Below are 6511 nucleotides of genomic sequence, written 5' to 3'. Positions count from 1 at the left end.
AGATATTAAGTACTTTAATGTATTACATTTTTTGTATTCAAGTCAAGTTACATTTTGATTCACCCAGGTTTCTGAATCTCAATTTTTAAACAATCGATTATTGATTGATGATTGTATCGAATACGGAATGGTAACGGTAAATTTATTTTTAAAGATTGTTTTGAAGGCCAAACTTAATTGTTTTAAATAATGTGCTAAAATAGGAAGAGTTTTTCGAAAAACAGCACTTGCATTACTAGCACTAACTTCAAATTCATTGCCAAATTTTGCAAAAGTATCATTTAATTTAATTTTATAAAGTGTTAAGCAAATTTCTTTTGTTGTAATTTCTGTTTCTTGGCTTAATAATTTTATTAAAAAGAAAGCATCATTCGAAATATCCAAATATATTTTTGGTTTATTTGTAATAAGTGTCATTTTTAAATTTCTCGCAAATTTCTTCTGTTCATACATATTTTGTTTCACTATCTCTTCGTTTGTTTTTTCGGATGATAGATATCATCGTCGTTAAATGTATCATCAAGATTACTTGTTATAGAAGTGATAGTACTGATTGTCGAGGAAGATTATATCACTTTTTGCTTCTGTTGAATGTATTCTGTTTTGTTGCACAACAAGCATCTCGCATATGTTTTGTTAATTTTATGTTTTGTTAATTTTAAAAATAATATTTAAACTTACGTTAAAATAATCTTCACAGCAAAACATGCTGGTGTTCAATATAGACAAAGCATTATCATGTCTTGTCCTGAACCATTTTTTCTCGCATAACAGTTACATTTTGTATGTATTTGCTACGCATTATTTTTCGAAATTGTAATTTTGCTTGAACATCGACATCCTTGTATTTTGGAGATACATTATTCAAACTCACTTTCGATAGTGTTATCTTCAATTGGTGAAGGATTATCTGCAAATTCATTATAAATATTGTTCAATATTATATTATGTAATTCAACTATATGTAAAATATTATCAATCTATAATTACTAATATTGACGTCTGACTCTTCAGTAACAGATTCATCTATTATGTCCGCAAGCCTTATCAATCGATTTAGTCTGTAGGATTTCATTCAAACTTTCTATTTTCTGACGCTTTGGAATTCCTGAACGTTCACGTTTTAAATGACAATGTTGTCTATCAGGTTGATAATTAAATATTGTAGACAATATTCCTTTTCTTAAACGTACAGATGCATCTGGATCAAGTATTCTCATATAGTTCTCTATATCCTTTTGCAACTGTAAAATTGTGAATTATGTTTTGTTAATTTTAAAAATAATATTTAAACTTACGTTAAAATAATCTTCACAGCAAAACATGCTGGTGTTCAATATAGACAAAGCATTATCATGTCTTGTCCTGAACCATTTTTTCTTCATATTTCCTTTTGGCATGGATACAAATAGCTTTGAAGACGTGGAAATAATCGTACTTTTATATAAGGGAACAAAGCACTTGTAATAACATTTTTTTGCTGTCTTTTGCATATTTTCACTCATTTTGAAATGTTTGTAAGGCAACTGTCTGTATCGAATTATGACGTCACATCATGGCGCGCAAAAATAACTGCATTTAACATGCTTATAATTTTTAATACAATAAAAATAACACATTTAATTATTTTTAATTCATATTGTGATTGTAATAATTGTTTTTAGCATTTCAATTTTCATTTAAAATAAAGAAAATTAAAAAATTGTGGAAGACGATATGCTCTTGCATTTGGCATGACATGCTTCTCTTCTGCAATCCTAATATAATTATGCAGACAAACTAATGCTTTTATGTGTAGTATTATCAGGATTGCAATATATAGTCTTAATTAATATTTGTCAATGAGAAACTAATATTCCAAATGTATTCTCAATGGTTCTTCTGGCTCTGGATAAGCGATAATTAAAAACACGTTCTGCATCTCCCAAATCTTTTCTACTGTATGGTCGAAGTAAATACATTTTTAATGAAAGCCTCATCTCCGACGAACGTAAAATGTATAGGAATATTTGTAAATTTTAGGTGGAGGAAGATCAATCAATTCATTTTCATTAGATCAATTCCAAATTTGGATTCCAACTCCACCATCACTTATAGATTCTGTAAAAATAATTACAAAATTTTATTAGATCCTGTCAACAATAGAGAAAATATTAGGAATATAGGAATAAATATTAAAATTTTAATTTATCAGAAATTGTGCATTTCTGTAACTAGCTTCTGATAAGTTAAAATCTTAATATTCATTCCTATTATATTCCTCTAATATTTCCTCTATTATGCTTAAATTCTCTCAAATGTTAATAAAAAAATCACATTTACCGCATTGACCAATGTCGACCCAAGTAAATTTAAATTGAACATCACAAGTTGCTAAAAATGATACTAAAATATTGTTTATAATTTAAAAAATCTGATCCAGTTTTGAAGGCAATGTATTTTAATATGTTTCCCATCTATGGCTCCAACATAATTGGAAAATTGCCATTTGGAATAAAATTCATCAGCCACTTTGGTTTCTCTTGATTCATTTCTAGAAGATATGTAGGCTAATGAGCTTTCCAAATACCTTTCCTGGCATATCTCAGGAATTTTATATGCTGTGGATCTTCCTATTCTATAATTCCACGATTCTGATCGCACAGAATTTCCATAAGCAAGATAATTATAAAAAATCGCAATTGACAAATATAGTACATGGAAAAATTTATAACATGATTTATAAATTCTCTTACGATAGCGTTAAGACACATAAATCCACTGGCAGAGGTTTCCATATGCAATTTTGTGGATCTGGCAAGAATAGTGATACAAGTTCAACCAATTGATCAAATTTGTGTGGTACGTACGAGTAAATTCATAGAATTCGTGATTGTGATCTTCATGTACGCGAATATTGTATCGTAATATCTTTCTGTTTTGCGAGTTTTATTAATCAGTCGGATCCATCATTGTTTTTGTTTCTATTTCACTAACTGGCATAAACTTAATGCTGCTATGTTTAAGGTAAAAAACGATAACAATAACAAATTTCGATTCTGAACCATTTTCTTCACACAAATGTGCCACATTATGTGTACAAAATTGGGAAAAGTTTATTATCTCATTTGGATTAGCTAACCGATTATGTTTGCGTGAAGCGTGCTATCGATGTAAAGATACGTAATTTACGACGTGCGAATGCGTGATACGTTGCATCCGCGTTTGCGAACTGCGTTCTGCATGTTGCGACTTATGTAGACGGCTCTTTATCAAGTAACGCAAGCCGAAATCTGGCAGCACTGACTTCCGGCTTCCATCATGAAGGCTATGGCACACAAAAAACTTAAGGTAGTAAAGCCTGCGGCACACGATGCTTGTTTTCCATCATCGCAGCCGATACGATGGCAAGATTCTAATCCAGGTAGCAATCCAGCAGGAAAACAAACATTGTGTGTCGTCGATTTAGGATGTAAGGAAATCAACTTGTTGGATTGGCTACTGCTTATGTAAGGCTTTACGAACTCTTCTGTGATTGATCAATTCGCTTATTGCTTACGTTTTTATCGCTTAAGTTTTTTGTGTGTCATGGTTCTGATGGCGCAGCACTACGCTGGTAGCATGCTAGAAGGTCTATCTTTTCAGTTGGCTGCACTGATATATACGTTGCAAAACAAACAACCATAAGTAAGTCTGGATCCACAATAAATAATTTTAAATCTTAAGCTGTAAGAAATTGACCAATTACAGTCGAATGCGACAAGAATAATCAATTGCGATTCGTCCATTTCTTATGGCTTAAAAATCTGTCGTAGATCCGATCTCGTTCAACAAACTCAACTGTTGTGGAGCGAATCCGTGAGCACTCAATGATCTGAGTTTGCTGAATCATTATTGACCTCTGTTATGCCTTCGGCACATCAGCGATATCCAATGAGTATACAGCCGATACCGATATTCTCATTCTAAAGGTATACTGTCATTGGATATCGCATGTCACGCGCGACTAACATCGCACTGGTATGCCATTAGGGCCATTCCACACAAACTTGTATAGCCGCATAAATGTGTGCATAAAGAAAATTATCCAATCACATTTCTGTCATAAAAACAAATACAATAATTGGATTTTCTTTATGCAAACGTTTATGCAAGTTTGTGTGGAATGGCCCTTAAAGCGTACCGTGTAAATGTAGTAATTGTCACGTGATTATATTCTCTATAACGGTTATAACCTTATTTTCAGTATTATATACACGTTTCGTGATGTTAATCATGACAAGTAATACTGGATAATGTACGATAGATTAAATAAAATTGAGACTGATTCCAAAACTTTTTATTTGTTGGCTTCTTCGCGATACTGGTATCAAAAAGATTTTGATTTGTAATCTTACATTTGTGCCTAAGAAAGTAGCTGCGGTATCAAATCACTCTAAGAATCTTCCTCACTGCTAGGTATACCATGTACTTGTTGCATTATAAGATCAAGTGAATTAAACTTAATTTAAAAACAAACATTAGTTTAAAAACAAATCATTTTAAATTAGTGTCCATTTATATGTCTGTTGATTTTATTTTTTATTTAATTGCTTATCCTTCTCTGCTTCTCGGAAATAGAGAAAGATAAACAGAGAAAGATAAAATTAATTAAATGGAGATTAATCAATTGACATTGATAGAAATGGACATAATTTACTTCTTGTAATTATTAATAATTTCCACTGTATCCAAACATTTTGTTTTATTGTGTTTTTTATATATTTTATATTTATAATTATTACATTATTAAATAAGGATATTTCAAGGATATATTATAATATGGAGAATTTAAATATTGTTGCTTTATTTGAAGATGGTGGTCATAATGACTGAATAAACGTGTTGCATCTTATGCTTAATGAATTAATGAAACCGTTATCAGAATTAGACGAATTGGAAGTGAGGCAACATAGTAAAAGACCTAGAATTTTAATTATTATGAAATTATTGTTCCTCAATATGACGATGTTTTATTTAAAGAGCATTTTTAGAATGTCTCATGCAATATTCGAAGTAAGTATAATAAATTTTATAAAACAAGTGTGTTTAAAGATTAATTTCAATATTCAAATCATTTGTGAAAATTTTTGTAGGTGCTGGTTCATATAATTAAAAATTCCATGAAAATCTAAAAATTACCTTGTAGATTTAAGAAAAAAAATTATGTTTTCATTGTGAATTTTGTCTAAACCGGAAAATTTCCTCGCTGCTGGAGATCGCTTTGATTTACCCAAGAATACTCATTACGTATTCAAAGAAGTTATCATCATTATAGTTAATCTCTTACTGAATTATATTATGTGGCCTAATAGACGAACATGTTATAATGTAGAAGAAATTTTTCGAAGACGTTCTTAGGGATTTCCTAGTGTGGGCGATCAATGGTTGCTATATTCCAATAAAAGTTTCCATAGACAACCCTATAGACTTTTATAATAGAAACAAGATATACTCGATTATATTATAAGGTGTATGCAATCGAGAGTGGTTCACTTACACACTGTAACATTGCCTACTGCCAGTCACAGCGACTTTTGCGTAGAGAGTTTTTTATTTTTTTTTCTAGCCGTTGTGATTGGCTTGTACGCAATTGGCTTGTGTGCAATTGATGTACATTCTATGCGATCACAAGACACGTTTTACAGATGTTTTTCGTTGGAAACCTGGACGAATATGATAATAATATTCAAGTATTCAGGCAGAATGAGTTGTTTGTCCGACTAAATAATGCTGAAAATCCTTTGCTACTCTTTAATGTGCATCTTGTAGAAGATTCTGCTTATCCTTTATTGCCAAATCTTATGATGTCGTTTTATGATAATGATCACCTAATGAGAGCCCAAAGTAATTACAATATTTAAATATCAGAATTGTTATTGAAAGAGTATTCTTTGAAAAACAAAATCTGAAGATTAAAATATTTAGATATTTCTGATCCAGCTTTGGAAAATACTATTATAGCAGTGGCGTGCGTCTTGCATAATTTTTTAATTGATAGAAATGAAATTGATTTCGAAAATCTAATCAATTGCTCTATGAGAAGAAAATAAATAATTTTTGTTTTGATGTTTTTTTATAAAGTTGATAGTATTTGAGTAAAAAATTACACTAATTTACAAAAATTTTTTTTCTACTTCAGACTACGTGTCTCTTATTTTTGGATGTTGAAAACGATGCCGCAAATGACAAAATTTTAATACGTCAGATTTACAAGATAATTGAGATTTAATAAAAAAATAGTGTTTTTAGCGATATTTGACATTTTTTTATAAAGAAAATTAATGTTATCTTGAAATTTCGATCAGAAATCATGTTCTCCTCTAAAATGCATTTTTTTTTATTTCAATACCTTACTTTTAGCCATGTTATGAAGAATTAAAAATAAGAATCTATTTCGAATAATATGGGGACTCCAGTAGTGTCATATGCGGATTAATTTTTTAAGATCACATTTTGATAACTGTGTCTTAACACTTTTATGCACAGATTT

General features: G+C 30.3%; 1 pseudogene; it reads right to left on the bottom strand.

Annotated features, from left to right (window-relative positions):
• Nucleotides 1–736: 736 nt before the first annotated feature.
• On the bottom strand, nucleotides 737–1505 carry LOC105620760 (annotated as a pseudogene).
• Nucleotides 1506–6511: the final 5006 nt, after the last annotated feature.

Source organism: Atta cephalotes (assembly GCF_000143395.1).
Source record: "Atta cephalotes unplaced genomic scaffold scaffold00028, whole genome shotgun sequence".
Classification (NCBI taxonomy): Eukaryota; Metazoa; Arthropoda; class Insecta; order Hymenoptera; family Formicidae; genus Atta; species Atta cephalotes.
The sequence above is the reverse complement of the archived record's forward strand: the minus strand, read 5'-3'. Positions and strand labels throughout refer to the sequence as shown.